Below are 22,469 nucleotides of genomic sequence, written 5' to 3' on the forward strand. Positions count from 1 at the left end.
CTATCAGCATCAGCCTTCATTTCCTCCACCGCCATTATACAGGAGTGTGTACCATCTACAAATTATAATGTAGTTGTTCACCTAAACCGCCCCTATGGTATTTCATTGCTGCCTGCATTTTACACAGCAGGTCTCACCATTCCATCCTGGAATGATATCACTTTTCCTTCATCGTCATTCATTCCCTACCCCATGGCATTGTGGGAAAATCTTTGTCAGGAGGCCTCCATCAACGCAAGAAGGGAAATAACCACAACCATTTCAAAGACTGTTAGGGAAGGGCAAAAAGATGCTGGCAAATACCAGCAAAGCGAACCTCACAGTTACAAAAATGCTTGAAGGTAGTGATGATCCCAGAAAAGACAATAGGAAAAGGAGGAAAACCCAAATACAGACAAAATGCCGGAGGAACTCAGCAGGCCAGGCAGCATCTGTGGAAAAGAGTACAGTCGATGTTTCAAGCTGAGACCTTTTAGCAGAATTGGAGGAAAAAAAAGATGAGGACTAGATTTAAAAGGTGGGGGGAGGGGATGGAGAAACACAAGGTGATAGGCGAAACTAGGAGGGTGGGGTGAAGTAAGAGAGGGGAAGTTGATTGGTGAAAGAGATACAGGGCCAGAGAAGGAGGAACCTCAATGAAGAGGGCAGAAGGCCATGAAAGAAAGAAAAGGGGGAGGGGCTGATGGACGGGCAAGTTGATAAGGTGAGAAAAGGAAAAGGGGATGGGGAATGGTGAAGGGGGTGGGGGGGTCATTGCCAGAAGTTTGAGCGATCAATGTTCATGCCATCAGGTTGGAGGCTACCCAGACAGAATATAAGGTATTGTTCTTCCAACCTGAGTGTGACCTCATTACAACAGTGGGGGAATTGAAAGTGGAATTAAAATGGGTGGCCACTGGGAGATCCCACTTCTTCTGGCGGACCGAGCGTAAGTGCTCAGCGAAGCTCCGTTGATGACCGCTCCTTTGATTGCTGGTCCCTTATTCAAGGAAGAGTGTAGAGATAGCCCACAAAATTATAGACCTGTGAGGCTTACTTCAGTGGTTGGTAAGTTGATGGAGAAGATCCTGAGAGGCAGGATTTATGAACATTTGGAGAGGTATAATATGATTAGGAATAGTCAGTATGGCTTTGTCAAAGGCAGGTCGTGCCTTACGAGCCTGATTGAATTTTTTGAGGATGTGACTAAACACATTGATGAAGGTAGAGCAGTAAATGTAGTATATATGGATTTCAGCAAGTCTTTTGATAAGGTATCCCATGCAAGGTTTATTGAGAAAGTAAGGAGGCGTGGGATCCAAGGGGACCTTCCATTTTGGATACAGAATTGGCTTGCCCACAGAAGGCAAAGAGTGGTTGTAGACAGGTCATATTCTGCGTGGAGGTTGGTGACAAGTGGTATGCCTCAGAGATTTGTTCTGGGACTGTTACTCTTCATGATTTTTATAAATGACCTGGATGAGGAAGTGGAAGGGTGGGTTAGTAAATTTGCTGATGACACAAAGTTTGGGGGTGTTGTGGATAGTGTGGAGGGCTGTCAGAGGTTATAGCGGGACATTGATAGGATGCAAAACTGGGCTGAGAAGTGGCAGATGGAGTTCAACCCAGATAACTGTGAGATGGTTCATTTTGGTAGGTCAAATATGATGGAGGATCAGAGGGATCTTGGGGTCCAAGTCCATAGGACACTCAAAGCTGCTGCACAGGTTGACTCTGTGGTTAAGAAGGCAACCATAGTAGAAACTATAGAAAGGGTGAAGAGGAGATTTACAAGGATGTTGTCTGGATTGGGGAGCATGCCTTATGAGAACAGGTTGAGTGAACTTGGCCTTTTCTCCTTGGAACGATGGAGGATGAGAGGTGACCTGATAGAGGTGTATAAGATGATGAGAGGCATTGATCATGTGGATGGTCAGAGGCTTTTCCCCAGGGCTGAAATGGCTAACACGGGAGGGCACAGTTTTAAGGTGCTTGGAAGTAGGTACAGAGGGGATGTCAGGGGTAAGTTTTTTACACAGAGAGTGGTGAGTGCGTGGAATGGGCTGCCGGCGACGGTAGTGGAGGCGGATACGATAGGTTTTTTTAAGAGACTCCTGGATAGGTACATGGAGCTTAGAAAAATAGAGGGCTATGGGTAACCCCAGGTAATTTCTGAAGTAAGTATATGTTTGGCACAGCATCGTGGGCCGAAAGGCCTGTATTGTGCTGTAGTTTTCTATGTTTCTACGTTTCTAAGCAGTCTACCAATCCACATCGGTGGGTAGGTAACAGGAGTGAGAAAGTGAGCAAGGTCTATTGTGCAAGGTAAAGAAAGGCTAGATTATTGTACCATTATCCTCATTTATTATGTGTTTGCAAGTTTCTGTTTTTATCTTTGAGAACTAATACAGAAAGATGAAATCACATAGAGTTATCAGGTAATGACATAGTTTTCCTCTGAACTTATGTTTGGGCAGATGACTAAAAGTTAACAGTTTATAAAAAGTAAATGTTATCTCATTCTAAACTATCCCCCTGCCCTATTTGCTGGTGGGAATTTTCACTCCTCTGGGGAGTTATCAGTGAGATAGATCTGCTTTATTGTACGCCCGCGTGAACTTCGAGCAAAACAGGCCCCTTATCTCTGCAATATAGGTAAGCAGATACACTGTACCTCAGATAAGACACAGCAGCGGAATGTCTCACTTATTAAGGTGCACCGGACAATACAATTATTGTTGTCTTAACGATCATGAAACCCTGTCAGAGTTACATCTTATTTGCTGGGCACAATACAGTATTTGATCAAGATTTAATCCTGACTGATCCCACATCTACTTATCTCATCATTTGTAAATTGGCAGAATGACAGTAGCCTCTTCTCTGTAGCAGTAGTGACTTCTTTAACCCTTAAGGTTCCATCAAAATCCCTAAGGTATTCATTACCCAGAAACTGCACCAGCATCACAGAGGATTAGTATTAGTATATTCCACACTAGCCTCTGGCTCCCCAAAACCTTGCTAATATCCAATCCCGATGAAGGGTCTCAGCCCGAAACGTTGACTGTTCATGGACGCTGCCTGACCTGCTGATCTCCTCTAGCGCATTGTGTGTTTTGCTCTAGATTTCCAGCATCTGCAGTACCCCTGGTGTCTTGCTAATATCCTTCTCCTGACTGAATGTAGCTCCACAAAAAATCTCAACACTAAAGAGCACATTTGATCACGATCCAACCCACCGCAGTCGCATTATGGCTGCAGTGTGCAACATGCACAAAGTGTGCTGCTGTAATTCTCCAAGGCCACTCTGACAGCCTGTCCTAATAATACTTCCTATCACGACGGAAAACAGGAGCAATGAGCATATGAAAATACCACCACCAGTAGATTTCCCTCAAAGCATCTTGACTTAGAAATGCTCCCCAATCCCTCACTATCACCTGGTGTAAATCTTTGAGTTTCATATCCAGTAACACTCTGGGAGGACCTGTTCCAGAGGGCTATTTATTTATTTATTTATTGAGATACTGCATAGAATAGGCCCTCGTCAATCCCCTGATTTAATCCTAGCCTAATCACCAGACAATTTACAGTGACCAATTAACCTACCAACAGGTACATCCTTGAACTGTGGGAGGAAATCGGAGCAATCTAAGGAAACACACGGGGAGAACGTACAAACTCCTTACAGGCAATGGTGGGAATTGAACCCGGGTCGCTAGTACAAACGCTACATTACCATGCTGCCCCAATCACACAGTATTGCTCACCAATCCCTCACTACTGCCTGGTGTAAATCCTGCAATTCCCTTTCCAGTAGCACTCTGGGAGCACCTGTGGGGCGGCATGGTAGTGTAGTAGTTAGCACAACTCTTTACAGTACTAGCGACCCACGTTCAATTCCCGCCACTGTCTATAAGGAGTTTGTAAGTTCTTCCCATGACCGCATGGGTTTCCTCCGGGTGCTCCAGTTTCCACAATCCAAGGACATACCGGTTGGTAGTTTAATTGTTCATTGCAAATTGTACTTTCGGCTAAATCGGGGGTTGCTGGGCAGCACAGCTCAAAGGACTGGATGGTCCTGTTCTGAACAATATTTCTCACCCCCTGCATGCTACCTTGACTGAACAGAGGAGCATTTTTAGTAATAGACGAGGACAACTGTACTGCTCCAAAGAGCACTATTTGAGGCCATCAGCCAATGGGCTTTTCAATGAATAAAGGGAAGTGATGACCACCCCCCCCCCTTCTGTTAGACTGTTTGAGGTAACTTATTTTTTATTCTTTCTTACTTCTCTTCTGATATTTATATATCTGTGCACTTGTAATGCTACTGTGACACTGTAATTTCCTTTGGGATCAATAAAGTATCTATCTTCTGTGCTGCATCTCAATGAATAAATAAAAGGACTGCAGCAGCTTAAGAAAGGGGCTCAACACCATCTTCTCAGAAGTAATTTAGGGAAAGGCAATAAATGCTGATCTAGACACTCACTGACCTGGATCCATACTCACAGATATGCATATGGACACACACAGTTATGCACACACCAACACACTTATGCACACGCATTCATGGTCACACTCAAACACATGTACTTGCAAATACACATACACACACGTACAATCAGGCTCAAATACACACACACATACAGTATATAATCCCAAACACACACACACACACACACACACACACACACACACACACACACACACACACACACACACACACACACACACACACACACACACACACACACACACACATTCACACACTTATGCACAAACACAACTCAGCAATATTAACATAGTTCTTTGTCTTTAAAAGTGTCAATAATTCATGAAAATAATAAAGATTAACTCTATGCTTGTAACACACAAACGTCGACTGTAGTTTTTTCCATGGATGCTGCCTGGCCTTCTGAGTTCCTCCAGCATTTTGTGTGTGTCACTCGGATTTCCAGCATCTGTAGACTTGCTCATCTCTATGCTTGTATATGGAATAGGCATTGGTCTTGGAGTTTTCTAGCTTCAAGATGTTCAGCAGATGTTGGTGATTGCCAGAATGAGTGAGTTGTCTGAGGATTGTTGAGTAGCTGAACCCCAGTAGAATATTCTTCAGAAATTATCTAGAATCTTATAAACGAGCGGAGGAAACTGATTTCACCAGGACTTTGGAAAATTGCCAGCCAACCACAAAAATATATACAAATGAATAAACAGAGTACAAATCTCTGTATGTTCTTAGTGTCATTTGGTCAATACATTCAGAAGTGCTCAAGGATTTTGTTCTCCATAGCATTTGTGCCCCCCTGGAGTAGTACACATTTGTGATGTTTGAGGGGCTTTCCCACCAGACTCAGTTCTTCCACATCCAGTAGCAAAGGAGCTTAGATGGTGATGTGTCCCACTGGGTCTTTGCATTAGCTGCACCTGGCTTCAGTGCATCCCTCAGCATGTACTCTACAGCTAATCAGCAGTATTCCCTTGCAGAAATCTCACTGTACTTACTAGAAGATCACTAAGGTTCAGGCTGAACAAAGAGCATCTTTCATCTAGTTGATAATCTTCCTGCAGCACTTGACATCCATCTATGCATGCATCACGAGGAACAACCCACTGTCATGCAACAGTTTGGGATGAACTGTGACGAGGACCCTTGCATCCTTCTCCACTGGTTCTGACAGGTCACATCATGGTTTAGTACGGCTAATAAAATGTTCAGGAATGTAGGAATCTGCAAAGAGTCAGGGACTGAGCCCAATACATCACAGGCACATTGCTCCCCGCCATCGGTAATACTTACAAAAGGTGCTACCTCAGGAAGGCAACAGCTACCATCAAAGAAACCCGTATTTTGGGCCATGCCTTCTTGTTGCACCTATCAGCAGGCAGATGGCACAATAGCATGAAGTTGAACCTCAATGATGCGACCACAGCAAATGAGGATTGGCTTAAAGGGTGCACATTCGTCACAATGAACTCTGAGCCTAGTATCTTAGAATCTTTCTAATGCTGTCTTGAAATTTTGGAGTTGTCCCTTGTCTTCCTTATTGGTAACAATGGTGTCATCCGGGTAACACTAAGTGCCTGGGTAACTTTGCAGCACTTGGTTCATAAACAATTGAGGCCGGTTCATTGGCTATATTTAAGAGGAAGTTAGATATGGCCCTTGTGGTTAAAGGGATCAGGGGGTATGGAGAGAAAGCAGGTACAGGGTTCTGAGTTGGATGGTCAGCCATGATCATACTGAATGGTGGTGCAGACTTGAAGGGCCGAATGGCCTACGCCTGCACCTATTTTCTATGTTTCTATGTTTCTATAGCTTTCTACCAGAGTGCAGGTGCAGACACTACTCAAAAAATAAGCCTGTTATAGTGATAAAGCCCTTTGTGAGTGTTGATGGTGAGAAACACTTTGGACTCTTATCCCATCTCCATCTATAGGTGAGCCTCACCATCCACTCTGTTAAAGTGATTTCCTCCAGCGAAGCTTGCAAAGGTATTCTCTATTCTGTGGAGAGGGTATTGATCTACTTTCAGCACTGGGTTGATGGTGACCTTCAAACACCACAGACCCTGACAGACCCATTCTTCAAGGCTACTGGGATCACTGGCATTGCCCATGGGCTCCACTCATCCTTGGAAAGAATTCCTTCGGTCTCCATGCAATCTAGCTCACTGGCTATTTTATTACAGATGGTATAAGGAACCAGACAAGCTTAGTAAAACTTGGGTGTGGCATTTTTATTTATAATAATTTGTCCTTGATATGTTTGTGTTTTCCAATGCCATCCTTGAACACTGTTGTGGCATCTTCCTGTACCATTCTTAATTCACATTCAATTGACTCTATTTCAGGGAGTGTGGCATGTATACAGTGGATAGATCTCCAACTAAGTTATAGTTGTCTCAGCCAATCATGGCCCCACAATGCTGGCCCTCCTGTTTTTTTCCCACTATGTGGCTTGTTGGTTGTTATATTTCGCTGTTTCAAATATCTTTCCCACAGGAGTTATCTTTTCTCCAGTATAAGGTCTTTTTTGGATATCTGCAAGCTTCAGTTCAGTATACATGAAATGCCATTCAAACTCATTTTGTGGAATAATGAAACAGCCAAACTAGTGTCCAATTCCATTTTAATTAATTTTCCGTTCACTTCTGGTGTAAGCCATATTGCTCGTCTATTGTCAGTTTTCACATTGTAAATCTCAAGGCTACGCAGTCCTGTGTCATCTCATCATTATCGGATTTTTCATCAACAGCATGCAGATTAGGGCTCTTTTTGAAAGTGCAGCTTGACTTTTTATCTTTACTCTTCCCTGTGCAGTCCATTTATTTTTGTCTGCCCCACATGCTCTTCATATGTGTCCTACTTTGTTGCATTTTCTGCAAGTTTCGCCTTTAAATTTGAATTGGTTAGTTGTATGTGAACCCCTGGCACAATTTGGTCAGCCGTCTGCTTTCTCTTTAGACATTGCAAATTATTCCCACTCACTTCAATTTTTGACTGCAACTCAATTGTGTCTTCGTCTGCTCTTTCTATTGATACAGCAATTTCTATTCCACTTTTATATGTAAGTTGTGCTTCAGTTAGGTGCTGATTTGAATGCTTTCTGTAAGATTCCACAAACTAAACAATTTCTCAGTGCATCATTAAGCCCATTACAGAACTGACAATGCTCAGATTTTTTTTTCAAATCAGCCAATAAGCTGAAACAGAAGCCCCTTCTTTTTGATTCCCCAACAGTGGTTTCGATTCTAAGTGTTCCTGCATTACTTTCACAATATTAGCAAAGTTCATTTCGGCAGGTTTGTTTGGAGCTGTCAAACTTCTAAGCAAACTGTACGCTCTCTCACCTAATGAATTTAACAAAATCGGCACTTTCTTCTCATTGGCTACTTAATTTGCTTCAAAATACTGCTCAAATTTGTCATATACAGCAGCCAGTTATGTTTTGCGCAATTGAACACATCCATCTCTCCAATGAAGCCAGCCATTTCTCTGATATTTAAATTTATTATTATCTCCTGGTACTCGCTGTTTATAAACCTGTGACTTTGACCGTCTTTTGCCTCTTTTTTTACTCAACTGTCTTCAACAAGTAGGTAGTTATCTCAGGTTCATTTAAAACTTCCTTGTCGCCATTGTTATGTCCAAAACATAAAAACTAATTGACAGAAAAACACAGAGCCAGGATGACTCGTGCACATTTTTAGTTTTACTTTAAACAAGACACTCACTTATGATGTAAGTGGCATGATGACGTATGTCATTCACATACTTTTACATATATCTCATAATGAATTATTTAAAAAACAAAGAATGCTTTATCAAACAATATATTTACAATATGACTCAAATATTACTGAAATGATAAACACAACTACCTCATTATTTACAAAATGCTAGTGGAAGGCAGCAGGCCAGGCAGCATCTATAATGTTACCTATAATATTATAGATGCTGCCTGGCCTGCTGTGTTCCACCAGCATTTTGTGTGGGTTGCTTGAATTTCCAGCATCTGCATATTTTCTCGTGTTTACCTTATTATTTTTTTTCTTTTTGTACAATTCATTTATTTTTGTAATTTAGATGTTTTCATGTCATATGTCAGTGATAATACATCTAACTCTTAAATCTTCAATCATATACATATACATATATAAATTATGTGAGCTTCATGCGAGTGAGCAAGGAATTCATTACATTCTGATGTATATAAATTAAACTAATCTTATCAGATTTGATCTGAAGTGAGTGAGCCTGAGCCTGTGGGATTGCATATGGGCCTATGGATTGTGCCTAAACCCCATCAAGAGAAGAGGAGAGAAGAGTTTGATGGGGAGGAGGGAAGTAACAGGACTTACTGATTGGCCTGATAGAAGATTGTCATTAGCCAGAATTCAGTAGACTTTCTTCAATGGTGTCAGCTAGCAAGTTAAGCATTTATACATAGAACTGACATCCTGAGATCAAAGAACAAACACGATACTCAAGTACAAACAAAGTGATTTCATCTCCGTGTAATCATGTCAAGCCATGGGGAGTTAAGCTATGAAGAGAGCAGCTTCAGGTCAGATCATTGCAGGCTGACTAACAGCCCTGAATTTGAAGGGTATTAATGTAGATAAGCAGTTGTCTGGTCAGTTGAAATGAGTTTGTTACTTTTATTAAAGGGATTCCGAGAGGTAAAAAGCAGGTGGAATGATAAATAGGATACTTCAATGTCAACGACTCGCACTTGGGCTTGTCCTGTGAATGTGTTACAGTGAATAAAGTCACCCTGATGTTTGTTGACTATAATTTAGCATTTAACACCATCATTCCTACAGTCATGATTAATAAACTACGGAACCTGGGTCTCTGTACCTCCTTCTGGGATTGGATCCTCGACTTCCTAACCAGAAGATCACAGTCTGTGCTGATTGTATTGATATCTCCTCCTCGTTGACAATCAACACTGGCGCACCTCAGGGGTGTGTGCTTAACCCACCACTCTACTCGCTCTATACCCATAATTTTGTGGTTCAATTTCAGAAAGAGCTGATCATGGACTTTGTGGAAAGGTAGGACGAGGGATCACAAGCCAATCTTTGTAGAAGGATCAGAAGTAAAGAGAGTGAGCAATTTCAAGTTCTTGGGTGTCAAGATCTTTGAGGATCTAACCTGGCCCCAACACATTGATGCAGCTATAAAGAAGGCAAGATAACAGTTATATTGCATTAGGAGTTTCAGGAGATTTGGTTTGTCACCTAAGACACTCGAAAACCTCAACAGATTCTGACAGGCTGAATCACTGGTATGGAGGGGGGACCTATTTCAGACAGACAGACAGACATACTTTATTGATCCTGAGGGAAATTGAATTTTGTTACAGTCGCACCAACCAAGAATAGTGGAGAAATGCAGCAATATAAAACCATAAATAATTAAATAATAATAGGTAAATTATGCCAAGTGGAAATAAGTCCAGGACCAGCCTATTGGCTCAGGGTGTCTGACACTCCGAGGGAGGAGATGTAAAGTTTGATGGCCACAGACAGGAATGACTTCCTATGACGCTCAGTGTTGCATCTCGGTGGAATGAGTCTCTGGCTGAATGTACTCCTGTGCCTAACCAGTACATTATGGAGTGGATGGGAGTCATTGTCCAAGATGGCATGCAACTTGGACAGCATCCTCTTTTCAGACACCACTGTCAGAGAGTCCAGTTCCACCCCCACAACATCACTGGCCTTACGAATGAGTTTGTTGATTCTGTTGGTGTCTGCTACAGGATCAAAGAAGCTACAGAAAGTTGTAACTTTAGTCAGCTCCATCTTGGGTACTAGCCTCCATAGTATCCAAGACATCTGCAAGTAGCGGTGCCTCAGAAAGTCAGTGTTCATCATTAAAGACCCCCATCACCCAGGACATGCCCTCTTCTCATTGTTACCATTAGGGAGGAGATACGGAAGCCCGAAGGCACACTCTCAATGATTCAGGAACAGCTTCTTTCCCTCTGCCATCCGATTCCAAAATGGACTTTGAACCCGTGAACACTACTTCATTTTTATTATTTCTGGTTTTGCACTATTTTTAATTTAACTATTTAATATACATATATATACTTACTGAAATTGATTTACATATTTATTTTACTCTCTGTTATAATGTATTACATTGCACTGCCGCCACTAAGTTAATAAATTTCACAACATATGCCAGTGATATTTAACCTGATTCTGATTCTGATTTCAGTTCCGCTACCCAGAGAAGCATTTTGCTGATAGCCAAGGAATACAATGCAAGAAGATGTTAATTATGCTACTCTTAGGCTACATCCACACTAAACCGGATAATTTTGAAAATGCCAGTTTTGCGTAAAAATGGTAGGCATCCATACTAGGCATTTTAAAAAATATCTCTGTCCACATTGAATTGGAGATTTCGGCGAATCTCCTCCTACTGCGCATGTGCAGGACGCATCTACCAAAAACAAGTGACATGTTTGGTGTCGAATCTCGCCGTGGAAGTACGCATTTGTGTAGTTACAGACTAGAAAAACTTAAAATGATGGACAGCTGTTGGCTCTCACGCAGGAGAACTTAAAAGTAAAAAAAAATACTGGAGCGTATGACGGCAACCGACGGGGGGTTCACGGACAGATTGACCTGGCTGACGACGAACATTGAAAAACTGACTAACTCTGTTGCATTAATAAAGCACCTTGTTAAATGTATAAAACATGTCTGCATCAATGTTATCTTGTATTTACATACAATGTTACATTAGGCTGTCAGACATCTATTGTCAGAGAAGTACTTGCATAAATAGGTAAACCACCTTCATACGAGCAAAAACAGAAAACAAGGCAAAGTGAGTATACTTATTTATTCAGTAAGTTATGGGTCAAAGTATTTGTTGAGTACATTTCTAACTCTTCTGGCTTCAGTCTCTTTGCCGTCTGTTCTGAAATTGTTAGGTTGCGTTCAAGAAAACAATGAAATAGCGCGCTGCCATCTGATAGCATTTTCAAAAGTCTCCAGTTACCCCATCCACACTGCTCCAGCCAATCCGGTGTTTTCAAAATTACACACTTTGGAGAGTGTTTCTGAAAAGCTCCGGTTTCGAGGGACGAAAACGCCATTTTAGTGTGGACAGAGGGTAAAAACGAGGAGAAAAAGCTTCGGTTATGGATTTATCCGGTGTAGTGTGGACGTAGCCTCAAATATAAACCACTCAATAGCCTTTCAACAGGCTATTCAAAGTTCAAAGTAAATATTTATCAAAGTACGTATATGTCACTTAACTGCTCTTGAACCTGGTGGTGTGGAACTTAACTTTCCTGTACCTCCGTCATGAAGGTCTGGATGGTGGGGGTCCTTGATGGTGGATGTTACTTTCCTGTGGCAGAGCCCCTTGTAGATGTGCTCAATGATGGGGAAGGCTTTGCCTGTGACGGACTGGGCTGTGTCCAACACTTTTTGTGTCTTTTTTCCATTCATTGGCATTGGTGTTTCCATACCAGGCCATGATGCATCCAGTCACTGTGCATCTATAGAAATTTGACAAAATTTTAGATGACATGTGAAATCTGCGCAACATTCGAAGCATTATCATACCTTTTTTGTGACAGCACTTACATGCTGGTCCCAGGACAGATCTTCTGATATGATAATGCCATGGAATTTAAGGTTACCAACCCTTTCCACTTCTCTGCCTCTGATTAATAATAATATTAATAGCAATCCTCATTTATTTAACAAAAAATTCCCAAGAAGCATTCTATGAAATATTTCATGGTGATCCATGAATAGAGATAGGATAGATTATCAAGTCTTTGGCCAAAGAGGTAGATGCTAAAAAGTTAGTAGCATCAGAAAGAAAGTTGGAGAAAGTGTCTTCAGATCATGTTGACCACTTTATACAAAATTGTCTTTGTTTCTTTGTTCTAATTGTGTTCTTTCTTATATAATTTTGTCTGATCAATGCTTGTGAAAGCTGTGTCTGATTCAGTGTGCCTGTGAAGATTCTGCAAGTAAGCTTTTCATTACACCTATGCATACACATAAGCAACTGTGACTATGACTTCGACTTCAATAATCTCCCTCAATCTGAAAGTCATCTGAGCACTTTGTGTTCCTCCAACTGGAATCTTTGATTATCTCCAGATATAAGCACTTCACCACTGGTGGTGGTGGATTCAGCTGTCAAACTCTGAAGAGCCTTCCCTTAACCCCTCTGCATCTCTAAATGTCTTTCGTAGAGTCATGAAATTGTTAGTGAACAGTAAGTGACCTTTCAGCTCATTGATTCTGTCTGGCATTTTATCGACCAACCCAATCAGTCCCATTTCCCTGCTTGTTCTTCTTAGCTCTGCAACTTCTTGCCTTCATGTATTTATCCATTCCCCATTTGTCCTATTTTATTTATTTATGACCCGCTATTATTTGCCTTTCGCCACAAGTCTACCGCAGTGCAATCCCACTGGCACTCCACTCAGGCTGTTGGTTATTGAATTCAGCTCAGCATTCAACACAATTGTACCCTCAGTTCTAATCCAAAACTTGGGCCTCCATATCTCCCTCTACAACTGGATCCTAGACTTTCTCACTGGGAGACCACGGTCAGAAATAACATCTCCTCTTCATTGACAATCAACACTGGCACACCTCAAGGATGCGTGCTTAGCCCACTGCTCTACTCTTCCTACATTCATGACTCTGTGGATTGGCACAGCTCAAACACCATCTATAAGTTTTTTGATGGTAAAATTATTGTTGGCAGAATCTCAGAGTCGACTGTACTTCCTTAGAAGGTTGGCGTCATTCAATGTCTGTAGTGAGATGCTGAAGATGTTCTATAGGTCAGTTGTGGAGAGCGCCCTCTTCTTTGTGGTGGCGTGTTGGGGAGGAAGCATTAAGAAGAGGGACGCCTCACGTCTTAATAAGCTGGTAAGGAAGGCGGGCTCTGTCGTGGGCAAAGTACTGGAGAGTATAATATCGGTAGCTGAGCGAAGGGCACTGAGTAGGCTACGGTCAATTATGGAAAACCCTGAACATCCTCTACATAGCACCATCCAGAGACAGAGAAGCAGTTTCAGCGACAGGTTGCTATCGATGCAATGCTCTTCAGACAGGATGAAGAGGTCAATACTCCCCAATGCCATTAGGCTTTACAATTCAACTGCCAGGAGTAAGATATGTTAAAGTGCCGGGGTTGATTGTATTTAATGTATCTGTAAACTACTTAAGAACTTTTTAAAAGCTATTATTAATGCTTTTTGAGAGAGTGATTTAGATGCATATCATATTTTTACTGAGTTAAGTATTGTATGTAATTAGTTTTGCTAAAACAAGTGTATGGGACATTGGAAAAAATGTTGAATTTCCCCATGGGGATGAATAAAGTATCTATCTATCTATCTATCTATCTATCTATCTATCTATCTATCTATCTAGATAGATAGATCAGCTATTAGAGTGGTGTCACAACAACAACCCTGCACTCAACAATTGATTGTGGGCTTCTGGAATTGGGAGTTGATGGGAACACACACCTGTCCTCAGTGAGGGATCAGAAGTGGACAAGGTGAGCAGGTTCAAGTTCTTGAGTGTCAATGTCTCTGGGATCTATCCTGGGCCCAACACATTGATGCACAACAGTGGCTATATTTCGTTTGAGAAGAATTGGTATGTCACCAAAGACACTCACAAATTTTTACAGATGTACTGTGGTGAGCATTCTAACTGGATACATCACCATCTGGTATGAAGGGGCACAGATCAGAAAAAGCTACATAAAATTGTAAACATAGCCAGCTCCCTCATGGGCACTAGCCTCCCCAGCGTCCAGGACATCTTCAAAAGGTGATGCCTCAAAAAGACGATATCCATCATTAAGGACCCCCATTACCCAGGATGTGCCTTCTTCTCATTGCTACCATCAAGGAGGAGGTACAAGTGCCTGAAGGCACACAATCAACAATTCAGGAACAGCTTCTTCCACTCTGCCGCAATCAGACTTCTGAATGGATAATGAACCCATGCACATTACCTCAACATTTTCCCCTCTCTTTTTGCACTACATATTTAATTTAATTTTCATTTTTATATGTACTTCTTATTGTAATTTATAGTTGTATTATTATTTATTGCAATGTATTGCTGCCACGAAACAATAATTTTCAAGACATATTCTTATGATATTGAACCTGATTCTGATTCTGAAAGGTACACTTTGAATGAGCATCCACCACTCTTTTGAGCACTGCAATCAAATCAAACCTGTTAAAAAGATTTTGATCACGTCATTCCCTAGATTCATTGTCAGCCATTGTAAATCAACGTCCTCTGCTCCTTGAGCCTCTACCAATTGGAATAATGTGTCTTAATTTACACCATTTTGTATAACGCTGTACACAATCAAACAATCAAACACCCTGCTGAACCATCCCTAAAAAGCTGCTTAAAATTCTTTTACAAAGCTTCTACTCATTTCCCTAATCTGTGGCTTGGTGTTAATTTTGGTTTGATAACACTTCTGTGAAGTATCTTTGAAATCTTTGTCACAGTAATGACACCATGTAAATGCAAGATGCTATCAAAAAGAATTTAATTGTCCTTGAGGTTCTTTGAGATGTCCTGAGTTCATGAATAAAGATTATTTCACCGCATGTCTTTGTTCCTTCATAAGCAGCACTGATTACTCGCTTTCTTTCATGCCTTCACCAAAGGAACTATTGTCTCCGTGGATTTCAATTCCCTTTCCTTATCTTCATAGCATCCACACAGTTGGAGGAGGTTACAACTTTGCCTATCATGCCTCCATGCTTCTATGAACAAACTATCCCATCAGTCCTTCTAACCTTTTCTTTCCAGAGACGTGCGCATATTTCAAGCGTCCTCACCTCTAAAATTGCTGCTGAATCTATTTCGAATGCAAGGTCTAGTTTACTGTCATATGCACAAGTACATTCATGCGCTGGTGCACTAAAAGCATGCAGCAACATCACAACATCAAATAATCAACATTCATAAGAATAACCAAATTAACGATAAATAATTTTTACAAGATTGAAAGAGAAAAAAATGAAAGTCTATGTTAATATAAACTGATCATCATGGTCATAGTATTGCTTAAACTCAAGTGATTACCATTATTTAGATTTTAGGAAAGAATAAACAGGGTGTAATATTTCCAACGATGAGAGACTTCGGTATTACACATAGACTGGAGTACTTTTCTCCTTGGAATAGTTAGGAGCAGATCTAATAGAGGCATTTAAAGTCATGAACAACCAGGATGAAGAAGAATTGTTCACAGTAGAGGAGAGCTCAAAACCAGAGAACCGGAATGAAGGTTATTGGCAAATAAATCAAAACTGTTGAGAATTTTTTTTAATGCAGGGAGTGGTTTGAATCTTGAGTGTACTGTTGAAATAGTGAAGGCAGAGTGAATTATAATGTTCTCCAGGGAACTGGAAAAGCACTTCAAAACTTTTTTTACATTGCAGGGGAAAAGGCAGAGAGGTAGGATTAGCTGGACAGCTCTGGCGGTGAAGCTGGTGTGGAGCTTGTGGGTCAAATATCGCATCCTGGGGTTGGAGGCCTGTGAGTGTGGAGGTGGGGGAGGGGGAGAGAGGGGAAAAGGTTTTTTTCTGTAGTAGTTACTGCCTGTGTTATTCTATATTGTGCATGTTGTTCTGTTGTTGTTGTTGTTGTGTTGAACACTATGGGCATCCTATGTTGATGTTGGAATGTGTGGCACCAATTGCGAGCTGCCTCCAGCAAACCCTTGGGTGTGTTGGTTGCTAACTTGAATGACCCTTTTCACTGTATGTTTCAATGTAGATGTCATGACTCTGAATCGGAATCCGAAGTCACCTTCTTCCATTTTGTGACATCGCAGTGATCCTCTGATCTTGTTACCACAACCTTCAGAAAGGGGCTTCCGCAGTATCACAACTTGCTGCTTAAAATGTCTCCACCTTGTCTACACACTGCCTGTCTTCAACCTTGTCCCAGGGCTCCTGACAATCAGCTCAATCTTCAGTCAGAAAAAATCAACGGTCTGCAATTAGGTAGCCAAGGTCAAACCCCAGTGCGTGATTCCAAAACGATATCACTTTTCCCCTGCATTGTTCCCCCCACCCACACAACCCCCAGCTTAGGATAAATTTTCCTTTTGGGATAAACTTTTACTACTTGAAGCAAAACAGCGGCTGTATTTGATTAGGACACTTGAAAACATCTACAGATGTACAGTGGAGAGCATTTCGATAGGCTGCATCACTGTCTAGAATGGGGGGGGGGGGCCCTACTGCATAGGATTGAAAGAAGCTGCAGAAAGTTGTAACATCAATCAGCTCCATCATGGATAGTATCCAGGACATCGTCAAGGAGCGGTGCCTCAGAAAGGTGATGTTCATTATTATCCAGTCACCCACGACATGCCGTCTTCTCTCTGTTACCATCAGGAAGGAGGTATAGAAGCTTGAAGGCACACGCTCATGATTCAGGACCAGCTGCTTCCCTTCTACCATCCGATTTCTAAATGATCTTGAACACTACCTCACACTATTTTCAATTGAACTATTCGATTGACATGTATTTAATTACTGTAATTCATTTACTGTATTTCATCTTTCTATATTATCATGTATTGAATTGTACTGCTGCTGCTAAGTTAACAAATTTCACAACATGTTCAAAGATTCAAGGGTTCAAAGGTCCAATTTAATGTCAGAGAAATGTACACAATAAACATCCTGAAATGCAAGAGCAGGTGATATGAAACCTGATTTTGTTTCTGATTCTGATATTGTAAGACTGTGCTGCCGTTGATTTCTTCTGCATTATACAGCAATCCTCTTGCTGCACAATATCAGGTTGCACAATGAGCAGGTATAGCAAAGCATTTAATTAGAATGCAAGAGATGTGTGGAATGTTTTAGTCTCTCACCCGCACCTGCAGATGTTGTGTGGCCTGGCATGACGTGGATAAATGGACTGGAGCAAGGACAGAATCCGTCATCTGTCTTCAACACCATTGACGGTGGTTGTCAAGGGCTCTTATGCCCATCTTCCAAGGAGAGACCCTGCCTTCTTCTTAACCCCTGCCTCAGTCTATTTGCTACTGACCCTCATCCATGCCTTTGTTATCTCCAGATTGAAGAACTATCCTTCAACCATCGGGCTGCTGATTCAGCGTCACTCACCTCAACTCTGAACTGATTCCACAACTTATCGAGTCACTTTCAAGGACTCTACAAATCACATTTGTTTTCTTTATTTATTTACTTATTATTATTATTATTGTATTTGTACAGTTTGTCTTTTACACGTTGATTGTTTTTGTGCCATCTTTCATTGATTCTGTTGTAATTCTTTGTTCTACTGTGAATGCCTACAAGAAAATGAATCTTAGGGTAGTATACTTTGATAATAAATTTAATTTGTATTTTCTACCTTGAATAACATTAGCTTTTTCCTTGTTTTCCATTTATTCACTTGTTTTTGGGATTCAAGTTTCACTGGTAAGCACCAGAACCGATTCCCTAAGCATAAATATCCTTGAGAATGTTGTATTGGGGCTAGTTTGGTGAATACTGCAGTCCTTCTGGTGAAAACACGCCAAATGTGCAGTTCGAAGCAGAGTTTCATGGCAGACCAGGAGCAATAAATATAAGGGCATAGGAAATGGGAATGGAACGAGGCCATTCAACAAAATGATGGCTACTATTCGTCACATGATTCGTCACATGCTGAAAACCAAAGAAACACGCACACAACATGCTGGAGGAACTCAGTAGGTCAGGCTAACATCCATGGAGGAACATAAACAGTCAACGAAGTGGGCCGTGAACCAACTTCCTTCTACCTCGTCCTTCTCTGTTCCATATCATCTGATTGTCCAAAAATCTACCAACCTCTGTTTTTGAATTAAATCAAATGACTGAACACTGAAAACTTCCATGGTAAAGAATTCAAATGATACATCGACCTCCGGAATGAGAAAAGCATCTCCACAGACCTATCTGGCTGCCCTTAAGAATTCAGCCATTAACAGTACATTGTGATGGACATTGCATTCTCCCACTCAGAGTGCATTCTGTAGCCTTGTTCTCTGCCGCTTTTTCCAAGTATTCTTCAACATCAAGGAGACCTGAGTCATCGGTCTAGTGAAGATGATAGATGCCACATGAACTCATGGGAAACGGAGTTAACACATTGACTACTCTCTCTCATTTGTATGTCACTGCTGCGCTCTCTGATGGAACAGGACATGCCACCGAACTCTGGAGCAGAATACTATCTGAATGGTTAACCCTGTTAGGTTGCTTCTTGACCAGTCACTCCCTCCCACTTTAGACACCAATCTCTAGACATCTGTGAAGAGAACATTTTGTAAAGTTAGCTGAACGATAAACACTTCAGTTTTGATCCTAATTTGGTGCCAAGCAATCCATTCATTTTAATCATTTTTCCTATCTCAGCACTGCAGTTGGCATACAACTGAGCGATCAGTCAGCCACACTGTTTCATCAGCAGTCACTCACTGACTAGATGATGTAAAGAGGGCAGTTTTGTCCTTTGTACAGTGAAAACAAATGTTTTTTTTAAAATGATCTATACTTTTCTGCTCATCTTTACTGATATCTAGTTGGTGTTTCCCTCAGAATTTTAGATTATTGACTGAATTTAAAGTCACAGGTGCCATGAAATTTTAAATCACGAGTCTATCATTGAAATGTTCTTATGGTCTGTGGACTCACTTTCAAGGACTCTTCATCTCACATTCTTGGTATTTATTAGTAATTTCTAAGGTAGGGACATGTTTGGCACAACTTTGTGGGCCGAAGGGCCTGTTTGTGCCGCAAGTTTTCTATGTTTCTATTATTCTTTATTTTTTGTATTGGCACTGTTTGTTGTCTTTTGCACACTGTTGATGCGGTCTTTTGATGATTTTATTGTGGATATTATTCTATTATGGACTTATTGAGCCACCCCGTAAAAAAAAATTAATCTCAGGATTGTATATGGTGACATATATGTACTTTGATAATAAATTTACTTTGAACTTTGAACTGATTACTAACCTGGTAACATAGCTGCTGAACTGCCATTAGTTCTACATTCCTCTATCTTGTTCTATTGTCTGTAAATTTTACATAATCTCAGATATCCTACCTTTAGTCCATCTGTGTCCATCAATGCAATTCGCTTCCACACTAATTTGCTATACAATTACTTAGAGGTAGCACTCATTTGTTCAGCAAGATCCCAGAAAGTTTAGTAATCTCATCCACATTTAACACGTGCAGGACACATCTACCGAAAACAAGCGACATGTTTGGTGTCGAATCTCGCCGTAGAAGTGCGCATTTGTGTGGTTACAGATTAGAAAAACTTAAAATGATGGACAGCTGTTGGCTCTCGCGCAGGAGAACTTAAAACTAAAAAAACAAATACTGGAGCATATGACGGCAATCGACAGGGAGCTCACAGACAGATTGACCCGGCTGACGAGGAACATTGAAAAACTGACTAACTCTGTTGCATTAATAAAGCACCTTGTTAAATATGTAAAACATGTCTGCATCAGTGTTATCTTGTATTTCCATACAATGTTACATTAGGCTGTCAGACATCTATTGTCAGAGAAGTACTTGCATAAATGGATAAACCACCTTCATACAAGCAAGGATAGAAAACAGGGCAAAGTGAGTACAGTATACTTATTTATTCAGTAAGTTATGGGTCAAAGTATTTGGTGAGTACATTTCTAACTCTTCTGGCTTCAGTCTCTTTGCCGTCTGTTCTGAAATTGTTAGGTTGCGTTCTAGAAAACAATGAAATAGCGCGCTGCCATCTGATAGCATTTTCAAAAGTCTCCAGTTACCCCATCCACACTGATCTGCCTGAGCAGCGTTTTCAAAAATACCCACCCTGGAAAGGGTTTCTGAAAAGCTCCGGTTTCGGGGGACGAAAACACCATTTTAGTGTGGACGGAGGGTAAAAACGAAAAGAAAAAGCTTCGGTTACGGATTTATGCGGCGTTGTGTGGATGTAGCCGTACTAAACTGTACACCTGGAGAACTGACCCTCGATGAATATTGCCACAGGCACTTCAATTATCCTCTGAAATGTGTATGGGTAGAGAGAGTGTTGGTATCACACATCACTAAGGACAGTAGATCTGAATGTGCATCTCCTTCTCAACATGGCTAGTGGCTGAGTCACCCGACACGCTGACAAAAAAAGCCACACACTCCCTTCACACCAAACAGTAAGCCTGTTATTTCCTTCTTATTTCCTGGACATGTTACTATGGTCTTGACCTTAGGGCTGAGTTTATGAGCAGCTGTCTATGGGATTTAAACCCCCAGTTTTCTGTTACATAGATGATACCAGCTGAATGAAGCAAAGAACCAATAATTCGGTTCATTATTCAAAGCTAGAAAATAATGAAGAAATTCAGTAGTGCCAACTCTTTGTTTGAAAATGCTCCTGGCAAGCTTCGTTCACGTTGCTGCCATGTCAAGTTAAGTTATGATTGGTGTTGTAACAATATGAAGGCCAAATAATCTTCTTTAGTACAGTTGGTCAAGGGACAAATTTTGGGCATGGTGCTAGAGAAAGCATCCTCTGTTCTTGATACAATGTTTCGGGGTTTTTATTTTCTTTGCTAATCACAATTCCACAAAAATTAAATAAACATGTGTGGAAATAGAAAAGAGGTCAAAGAAAAATCCTAGCAACACACACAAAATGCTGGAGGAACTCAGCAGGCCAGGCAGCGTTAAGAAAACTCAGCACTACTGGAACCAGAAATAATTTTTTTTCAGTGAACTCAAATGGAGAGGAGGTTAAAATATGTCCAAGTGACATTCTCACAGAAGCCTTTTCTCTTTCCCATTTAGGCAATGAAGAGCTTGGCGAGGACCCAGATGTGCTCACTGGTGTAAGTTCTCTTTATCTCCTTGAAGTTCTGCTTTACTCTAGGTGTCAACATGAGATCTTCAGAGGGTTCAAGCAAATTTGATTGACTCATTTACTAGATGTAGGAGTTGCCAGGCCAGCATTAATTGCCTTTGATCTTATTGTCTTATTGACTATTTCAGAGAGCAATTAGATATTAACCACATATCTGTAAGTCTGGAGTGCATGTGGGCAAGTGTGTGTGTGGACTCACTTCACCTGAAGAATCAAGGTTCAATGTTCAAGACTGCTTAATGTCATTTTCAGTACACAAAAGAAAGGGGAACTAAATAATTGTAAATCTGGATCTGATGCAGCACGGAAAAACTACAATATATATTAATAGATAAGATAGTATTTGTACATAGATTGATTGTAATGCTAGGCTTAGGAATTTCTGTACATAAGGTGATTCTGATATGGTGGTGCTGGCTAGAAGGGCCGAATGGCCTACTCCTGCACCTACTGTCTATTGTCTATTGATAGGAAACAATAAACGAGTGGTGGTGGGGTGGGTTAGTGGGAGGAGGTGTTGGTTGGTCTTTCTGTTAAGGGAAAGCAACTGTTTTGCAGTCTGGTGGTCCTGGTGTAGATGCTACATAGATTCCTCCCTGATAGGAGTGGGTCAAATAGTCCATGAGCAGGGTCAGTGGGATCTTTCATGATATTGCTGGCCTTTATCTGGCACCTTTCTCTACATACAGTACTGCAAAAAAAGTCTTGGGCACATATATGGAGCTAGGGTACCTTAGACCTTTGCACGGTGCTGTAGTAACTTTATGTATTGCGCTATACTGCTGCCACAAATAAAAACAAATTTCATGACATATCTGAGTGATGATAAACCTGATTCTGATGTGGGTCTCTATTGTGGACTGAGAGTGGGAAGAGGGGAGGGAGCAGGAAGCACCAGAGAGACATTCTGTAATGATCATTAAGCCAAGAGTTTGGAATCAAATGACCAGGATTGGATGTATCTGCACCCATACCACACACCCCTCGCCCGCCCTTCTCTGCCACCTG

This window comes from Hemitrygon akajei, chromosome 16, assembly GCF_048418815.1.
Source record: "Hemitrygon akajei chromosome 16, sHemAka1.3, whole genome shotgun sequence".
NCBI classification, from domain to species: Eukaryota; Metazoa; Chordata; class Chondrichthyes; order Myliobatiformes; family Dasyatidae; genus Hemitrygon; species Hemitrygon akajei.